The sequence below is a fragment of the Crocodylus porosus genome, unplaced genomic scaffold (genome assembly GCF_001723895.1).
Source record: "Crocodylus porosus isolate Cpor-Errol unplaced genomic scaffold, CroPor_comp1, whole genome shotgun sequence".
NCBI lineage: Eukaryota > Metazoa > Chordata > Crocodylia > Crocodylidae > Crocodylus > Crocodylus porosus.
The window spans coordinates 54128802-54138197 of record NW_017728906.1 but is presented as its reverse complement, the minus strand read 5'-3'; the positions used below and the strand labels follow the sequence as shown (position 1 = coordinate 54138197).

The following is a 9396-nucleotide window of genomic DNA, read 5'->3' as shown; positions in this document are numbered from 1 at the left end:
GCTATGGGGGCTTCTCCTGTGGCTCCTCCAGCTGTGCCTGCCTCTGCCCCAGTGGAGGGAGCTGTGGGATCTATGCGCTGCTGCCACTTGCCCTCTTCTGCCTGGAGCAAGTCATGCCTGCATCCTGCCCCTCCCCGCCACCCTGGCTGGGCAAGCAGCAGCAGGGCAGAGCCCCTGCTCCCAGTACTTCCGCACCCACATCCCAGATACCCCGTCCCCTTCCCCAAATAATGTGTTCCCCTGACCTGATTGGGCAGCTTGTCCCAGCTCCAATCCCTCCCTCCCTCATGCTACTTCCCTCCCCCAACCCCAACAGATTTACCAGCTGGAGGCAGCTATCAGCTACCTGTTTAGTCTATGGCTGAATTTCCGAATTGGCTGAATCTTTTCCAAAGCTTTTCCGAATCGATTTGGATGCTTTGAATCAATTCGGAGCTTTTAATTGGTCTCCTGATTCAATTCAGATTTGGTCTCTGAATTAGGCCAAATCGCTTCCAAATCGAATCGGCTACCAAAGCTTTGTACTGCCGTACTGAGCATTAAAACCATGATATTCCATGATGGCAAGAATCGGTATAGGGGTGCCCATTTTGTTTTAGCTCCTTAGTGTCCTTGTTCGCCTTCACATAGTACCTCTGAAGGATTAGCATCAAACAGAAGAAATGATCATATATGAACTGTCACACTCTGATTTGTAATCTGTTCTTAAGTACCACATTCTGAAGGCCATATCTGAAGGTGCGTGCATTGGAAGGAGTCTAAGCTGATGTAACCCATGTCACACAGCTCCCTCTCTTTAGGTTGGTGTGATTTCTGCAGGGAGGAGTGTGGGGTTCCAAAAACTGAGCAGGTAACAGCATCTTTAAAAGTTCTTCAGATGCCTTTCTGAATTTGGTTCAAAATATTTGTGACCATGTGTACATATCATGTTTAGTTAACTGCATTTCCTCTTGGAAGACAGCTGTAATTCAAGCTTGTGACTCCAATCTGTTGGAAATGTCTGAAGGAGCATGCCTGTATAATTAATTCCTGGTTCCCCTGGATATGCTTGTTACCCTGCCTACATTTTGTGGGTAATAATGTTACCCTGTAAGGCCAGAACTTATTTATACTACTACAGATTCCAGCACACTGAACTTTACATGACTGAAGTTCTTCACAGATCTGGGAAGAAGCTGGTCCTGTGTTGTCACATTAGGCAGGTGTCTGCATTTCAGCTATGAGTCAAATGCTATTTGCATTTATAAAGTTTTATACAGTATTCTGGGACCCTGTGAGTTGAAAAACCACAAAATATATTTTGGTGGTTATTATGAATAACATTAAGTGTAGGAAATAGATTCAACCTCTAGATGCCCATTTCTTTGTGCATATATTCCAGTTATACAGAACAGATGTGTACCCTGGAAGATCAGCAGTCTGGTAGCCAAACCAATTTTAGTCTAATCCTACTGAGTGATTGTATATTGTTAACTGGGGACTCTGGAAATGAAAAGGTTACAGTTACATACCCTCTATTTATAGTTTCATCCGGTTTTGATTGTATGCAGTATCACACAAGGGGGTGCTATGAATCTTTTCAGTCCTTAGGAAAAAAGGACAGGAAAATGTTTAAATTCCTTAAGCTGCTAAAGAGTAGAAATCATACATAGCTGAAGTGTGGACATGCATTAGCAAAATCAATGATATTTCAAGTTGTCTGATATACTGTGTTCTTGATTGTGTCCCAATATTCCGTTCACACTTCAGTAATTACATGCATTTAATACATTCCTGAAGTAAAACAACAGCGATCATCCAGTGAGAAAGAAATATTGCCATCCTGTACAGTTTCTCTTTCTCCTCTTCCTCTCTAGGTAATGGAAAGCAGATTAATGTAGGTGAAATATTGTGCCATTTAGTTAAACATCTGTTTACTGTTGATTCCTCTATTCCTATGCACAAGACTGCATCAAAAAACAAACAAACAACCCAACAGAATAACCCTTTAGCTGCTGCTATGCCTGTCCCTATTCTATATGAACCTCAGTAATATTTTTCAAAGGTTGTTGCATTCAAGGACCTAATCTAAAGTTTGGTGAATCTAAAGCTTGGCCTAATCTAAATAATCTAAAGTACTGGCAAACAATGGACTGCAGGACAGATCCCATCAGCACAGCCATTGATCTGGCCTACAGACGTGGGGCTTCTGTGGCATTCACTGGCGGGGGGGCCCAGCAGCAGTAGCTTCCCCCTGACACCACAGAGAAAAGCAACAGCAGCTTTCCTCATGCTGCTGCTGCTGAGAAAAGCAGGAGCAGCAGCTGGATCCTAGTGCTTGCCCCACTGCTGCCCAACTCTTACCTGAGTCTATCCAGCCCACGGCCTTAAAAGATTGCTGACCATGGCTTTAGGATATATTCCCTTTTTATATTTATGGGGGGTTTTTCCCCCTTTGATCTGCATAAACCTTTTATTTGCTCATTTAGACAGCATTTAGTTGTAGTTAGTTATACAGTTACAAAACTGTGGAAGCCAGGAAGATAGCCGTGGTCTGAGAAACTTGCTCCTCTGAAGGAAGCTCTGCTGAAGAAAGACTACAAGACAGCAAGACTAGGCTCTTTAAGTGTAAGAGGGTCTACTTTTTTTGTATCTGCCACCTGCTTAAGCTGTAATGAATGAACAATAATACTTCCTTTTCTATTCACAGTCTTCTTCCTACTTATTGATATGTATGAAGGGGGAAGAAAAATCCTACTGTTCCCATTGTACCAGTTCTTTCAAGTCAGATTTTTTTTTTCACAATCCCCTTTTTCCTTCAGTGGCTAAGGTAGTTTTGCCACCCTTCAAGGAACTCCTCTTTTGCATCCTACTTAGTGTTCCACGTTTTTGGTTTTAACTGAATTTCACTGATATATTGCCTGATTTTTTTATTGAAGTTATTTGGCTTTTACTGATTTACACCCATTTTTCAGTTCACTCAATAATATTTTACCAGGTACAGTAAGATTCCTGTTAACTGGCACAAGTGGAAAATGGGGAGTGCCAGTAAACTAAAAGTGCCAGTTACCTGAGGCGCCAGTTACCTGAGGCACAGGTTTCCGGATGGATGTGGGTGGGGGCAGGGGTGGCAGTGGCCACACCCAGAGCAGGGGGGCAGAGTGGGGTGGTGGTGGCAATGGCTTCACGGTGGTTTGGGGGGGTGGCTGAAGCTGCTACCTGAGGGTGTAGGGCTCCAGGCTTTGACCCCAGGCAGGGTGAGAGGGGCCACAGGAATCACTCCCGGGGCAGGCAAGTCCGAGCTGCACCCCACTGGCTCCAGCTGCAGGCCTGCCCCAGGTGTTGGGAGCTGAGAGCCTCACTGTGGCGGGCAGGCTGGAGAGCCCAGCCCTGCTTCCTACGGTGGGTGGTGCACCCAGCCACCTTGCACAGGCCCCTGAGGCTGGAGTCACTTTCTGGGGGTGCAAGGCTCCCAGCTCTGACTCAGGATGGGGCAAGTGGTGCTGGTGCTGAGGTTGGGGTGGGTGTTGGGTCCCCCACACCTCTGCATCCAGCCAAGTGCCATTCCCCCCTCCCCGCAAACGCCAGGGCAGCCCAGCTGCAGGATGATGCAGTGGCAGGGGGGGCATGAACGCAGCCAGGGAAGAAAGCAGCGGGGTGCCACTCTTGCTGCTACGCACATCCCAGGAGGGCTTCAGGCTGGGGGGCTGCACTGGACTCTTTCCGGGCAGTGTGTGCCCCCAGATCTGTACATGGGATGAGAGCAGGCTGCCACCCGCCCCAAGCACTAAGAAGAACCCAGTACCACCACCAGCCCCAGCCTGCAAAGGCAGCCTGCTCTCATCCTGCACAAAGATCCAGGGGCACATGCTCCCTGGGAAGAGCCCAGCGCAGCCCCACAGCCCTTCTGTGGTGCACACAGCAGCAAGAGTCACGCCCCCACATCCACTGACAGTTCCTACCCTTTGCTCCCTGCTGCAGCCCCGGGAGCAGCCAACAGGCTGTGCCATGCCCCTCCCCTGTCCTTGCCCTAGTCCCAGCCTTACTCCCTCCCTCCTTCACCACCACAGTAACATATTATTTTTCCCGATTTAAACTTTGTTTTTTTTCTTTTCTTCCTTTTATCCCAATTTTAACCTGGTTTTTATGTTTGGAAGATAAACCTTGAAAAATTCCTGGAATGGTTTTTTTTTTTTTAAATAAAAATTGAAAATGTGGAACACTAATCATACTTATGAAAAGCTAGATTCAGCCTCACCTTTTTTACCATATGAATGGTCCTGCTGATTGCAATAGACTAGATTGTGAACTGTAGGGAACTTGGCAGCAGAGATGGCATTCTGCTTTAGAGGAGCTACGTGAAGTGCTGCAGTGGGATAGGTAGAGCACAAACTGCACTACCTCTTTAAAGAGTACAGCATGTTTCTCCCCGTGTGGCTAGTGAGCTTTGGACCTTGGCATATCATGGGTCCCATACTCTTTCCCTTCCTGACCTTTTTAGGGTGGTACCTGTCAAACTTCATGGAAACTGAGAAAGGCTTGTCCTTCAGCTCCTAGGAATGCAAGAACTGGGGTTCTGCCCTTTGTTGCCCAAAATGAGCTGCTCACCACACCCCCTCTTGACACACCTAAGTGGAGCTGAGGCAAAATCAGCCCAGTAGGACAACATGTGGGACGCATGGAAGTGGGGAGCTGAAATCTGGATGCATGTGTGCAGAGCAGTCTTTTATGTAGCTTGCTTTCCTAAAGGTGTGTCATATAGGGGCCAAATATAGGCCCAATAGGTCTACTGAATTCACACTGGGGATGTCACTGGACAGCAGTATCCATAAATGTCCCATCTCTCTGCTAAGTGTGACCTCCCTCCCTCCCTCTGTGACTCCTTGCTCAATATCTTTAATCCAATCCTAACTTTTCAACTTTTTATTAAGATTACTAATCAATCCTTTTTTACCTGTTCTAGCTGTGAACATGGTGCCAGTCATACTCCTGAGAAAACCAGCACAAGAGACCTGAATTAAGGGTTCTGACTATTTTGTTCCTTAGTTTGCTCTCCAGCTGCTGTGAAGGGTCGCTTGTCCCCCAGAAGCCATAGCCAGTCCTTGGATAGAGAAAGGTACAGGGGGCCGTAAGGCAGGGGTAGACAAGCTTTTCCAGCTGTGGATCAGAATGTCCTGTATCAGAGAGGCGCGGGTGCTAGTCTCTGAAGTGGCAGAGAGAGCGCCCATAGCCAACCTTTCCCCTCAAATGCTCCGAAAGCCTTGTGTCTGAGGGCTGGATCCAAAAGTTCTGTGGGCCAGATGGCACAGGTTGGTTGAAGTATTTATTTGTGTTTCCTAGCTATCACCACAACACCCATGAGAAGCAGGGAAGTATTGCTATGCATCGATGAAGAACTGCGGTCCAGAGAAGCAAATGGCAAAGCCCAGGACATCTCAGGGCTTAGATGACATTTCTAGGCACAGAAAAAACAAACCACAATCCACAAGGCCACAAAACTCTCCTTAGACAAACACCACTATGCTCCCGGACTGAAAGGTGAGAGGATTTCCCCTCTTCCTCTCTTTTATTTCTGGTAGTTATGCATGTACCTACCTAGGCCATCTGCTTCTGTAACATATAGAAATATAACCCAGAAGCTGCTAGAATTGCACTTAGCTAGCTGTGTAAGTGCCACTTAGGTGTGTAAAGGAGTAGCCCTTCGTCTACTGATAAGTTGTTAGTGTGATTTCTGGGACATTTCTCGTGTCCCCAGAAAGCTGTTGGAGTAAAAGCTAAGCAGCCTACATGAAGCTTAAAGCTTGATTTGTTCCAAGTGTCCCTGACTGCCCTAATGTATGCAGACAGCTGAATTCCAAAACATAAGCCACTACTCCCACAGGAATTTTGACTGTTTCATGCTTCACAAGTGTCTAGGTCTCTGGCCTCTGACCATGCTCTAGGCATGTTTTTGTCCTGCACCCATAACTCCTGGTTCCTGATTCAAATCTTCACTCCCAGTTCCTGCCCTACTTCAGCCTTGTTTTTGCTCTCCTGGTTTTTGCTTTTGTCTATATACCTGCTCTGAACTCTCATGCAATCTAGTCTCCAGTCCTGTTTTCTACTTAGCATTTTGCTTGTGCTATTGTGTTAAACTTCCCAGCTCCTCACAGTGTTGAACCGTGTTTTCTGGCTCTGGACTGTCAGCTTGATACTGCCTCCTGGCCCTAACCATTATGGAATTAAAACAAAAGAAAGTAGTGTGGGAAGCTAAATATCCTTTCTGCACTGCCAGCAGTGGCCTGGCCTATTACCAGTTTTGGACACAGGGCATTACAGCATGTGCCTTGTCACAAGTTTGAAGCTGTTAATAACATCTATGCATCCATATAACCTCTCATGCATATCAGATAACAAGAAATAAGTTGCAGGTGGTTGAAGTGCATCATCACATGTAATACAACGCATGTTTTTCTCCAGGCAAAAAGACGCTAGAAGCTTTACTAGTATGCTAGGGGCCTAGGGCTATATCATTCAGTTTAAGATTGATGCAAAAACAAATATAACTTTATTGGAATAAGTTAAAAATAGCCTGAAAGGCTGTGAAATAGGAGCTACATTGCCTAGAGCAGTGAACAGACAGAATTGCAGAAGAAAGGCTAGCTTGAATAATGAAACTTCAAGACTTAAAATGGTGAGAGGGTCATTAACACCTATGGAATGAAGAGTTTAGAAGGAATCAGGTGCAAATAGTGAGTCAATTGATTCTCTCACTGCTGCCTGATTAGAAATGCTACCACTGATAGTCCCTTCTAATTTTGGGTGAAGCAGGAATCAGTTTTGGGTGGAGCTGAATCTTCCCCTGCTCCCAAGTCTCCAGACTTGTTACTTTCCATGAATCCCAGGTAATGAGAGGAAATGATACTATGTCTGCCTATATCTTGGGAAAAAGAGAGAATATTCTCCTTTGCAGAACTGACCACTCAAAATGCAAGCAGCCCCCTTCCCGACTCCCCATTTGCCAAATAAGCAGATTTTCTGGGATAATCCATTATTGTCAAGCTAATTCTAAAGGGAAGCTAGTTTACAGTGTAAGACTTTTATTACACTGGAAGTATGAAAGAGTTGACTATTTGCCTACCTACCCTAGTTCCTGTAAGGTAATGCTGATGCTTTTCTTGTTAAGTGTCTTTGTACAAGAGAAATCTTACATTGTGCTGTTAATGTACTTCTAGATTTGACACAGTTATAGTAATGAATGCTTTTTATTGAATAGAGCTTTTTATTGAAAAATACAATTGTGAAACAGGTGAGTATTCCCTTTTTAGTTCCTTAGTTCAATATAATAAAATGTATATATAACTTGGGATCTTTAGGGGATTTTTAAAGTAAAGGGCATCAATGTTCCAAATAACATTTTAAAAAATGCAAGGAAGATTGTTGTGATATAAGGGCTGATTGCAGCAGCTACATTGATAGAGGTATGCAGTAGCTAGATGGAGCCATCTAGTGATAGTTTAATTTTCAGGCTACTTAAATATAAATGTATTGTCCAAGTACTATATCTTATTTTGGTTAGGACTGGTTTCTTAGGGGGATTTACTTGCTTCTTTAAAAAATATATATTTTCAGCTATAATGAAAATAAGCATTCAGATTAAATAAAACTTATCCACAGGGATACTATAATGACATCAGTGTCTGAATGTAGATACTGTCTTCAATAGACTTACACTGTAGAGTGTCATGGAGAGGTTTCTGAAAGGCTGTATATTAGAATTTGTTGAGAGAAACCCTTGTTAGGCTAAGGAAAGGAAAAATTTGAAGTCAGGCCATCAAGTTGTCATGAAGTAGAGAAGTTCTTTTCAAGTAGAAGGGTTGGCATAGATCTATGGATTTATTCCCAAAAGTCCAACTCTGGCCCCTGCTGCATGCTATACTTAAGACACGATTACCCAGTTAATCACATCTTAAATTGTAACCTGGCCACATTTTAAGGCAATTAATGGCATCATAAATCATGGAATAAACTGCAAAGTTATTCCACAAAAAATGTTAATGACTTTGTGGCTGGTTCCTGTCATGCCATTGATTGGATGTTTGGTCAGGTTTGCCCCTGTGACTGGGAGCTCTGTCAGATGATGGGGCACCCAGCCATATGGTTGCACCAGGTGTTCTTGTGGTTGGTAGCCCCATGTTTGATCTGGGCTCCCAGCTTTAGAGGCACATGTTATGCCCCCACAGCTGGGAGCCCAGATCAGCTGACAGGGCTTCCAGCCACTGGAACACATGGTATACCCCTGCACCCATCAACTGAGGGAGCTTGGTACTTGCTGGTGCAGGGGAAACCCAGGATGGTGATCCTGGGCACCCCCTTCACTGGCAAAACCCCCAGTTCTTCTTTTTTTTAAATGCATTCCCTCCCCTTCCCCAACCATTTTGGACTTTTTCTCTCCCTCTCTATTCCCTATAGATAAGTATAAGTGAGCTAAGACATAGAATAAGCTTAAGCATTTTATTTTGGTAGCAAGTTGTATTTCTTTTGTTTTTTCTCCTTCTTTATATTGTATAATTATTATGTTTATATTGAGTTTTACTGTTCTATATTATTGTTTTACTGATACTATATGATTTAGGCTTACATATGTAAGTTAGCATAAATCATGTCAAGTTTCCATTTTGTTTGTCAAGTCTCCATCTTGTTCCCCATGCCCTGCTTGTGTAACTTATGACTCATACCTACTCCTCCTATGTAACTTGGTTCCTGAATGAATGGGGATGAATGAGGGTGCTTGAGAGACAATGGCAGTAGGTTTCAAAATAACTCCCTCTGAATGACCGAACCATCAATACCAATACCTGGACCTACAACCCACCCAGCCCTTAGAACCACCCTCAGCATTCAAGAAACAAAAGATGAAGCAACCCACCATTGTGCCAAGGCTACACATGCTCAGTAAGAACACCTGGAGCCCTCTGGAACAGGACTGACATTCCCAGGACAGATGCTCCCCATAGGAGATCAGAGGCAGTCTGCCCCATAAAAAGGGCAGTGAAGACTGACACCTTGGGAACATCTTCTCCATCTGGACCAGCACCATGCTACACCACATATCCACCCAGAGGCCCTGCTGGCAACCTGCTTCTGGACAACACCTGGTGGACAAAGACCCCTTTCCAGCCTGGATAAGTAGCTATCACCCCCACCCCATCTTCAACCAAGGACTTGGACTCTGCTTCTCTTCCCTACCTGGACTCCAATCCTCCCATTGAGTCTCTTTCTCCTGCTGCTATTTTGTGTGTGTGTGTGTGTGTGTGTGTGTGTGTGTGAACCAATACCTTCCTGGGGCTGTGTAGTATGTTGTCTGTTTAATAAAACTGTTATTTAGACCCTGAGTTTGCTTTACTACGGTTCCAGCCCTGCTCAAATCTCTGCTCT

The 9396-nt window shown here is 44.7% G+C and overlaps 1 protein-coding gene across 2 annotated transcripts in view; it reads left to right on the top strand.

Annotated features, from left to right (window-relative positions):
* GK (glycerol kinase) overlaps positions 1–9396 on the top strand; it is a 103248-nt gene that overhangs the window by 17496 nt on the left and 76356 nt on the right. Inside the window, exon 1 of one of the 2 annotated variants that reach the window (XM_019529145.1) lies at positions 5320–5517. The exons of the other annotated variant lie outside the window; for it this stretch is intronic. The gene's annotated coding sequence lies outside the window, so the exon portion shown is untranslated. Of the gene's footprint in view, positions 1–5319; positions 5518–9396 lie in introns of those variants that run through there. 2 annotated transcript variants of the gene reach the window in all.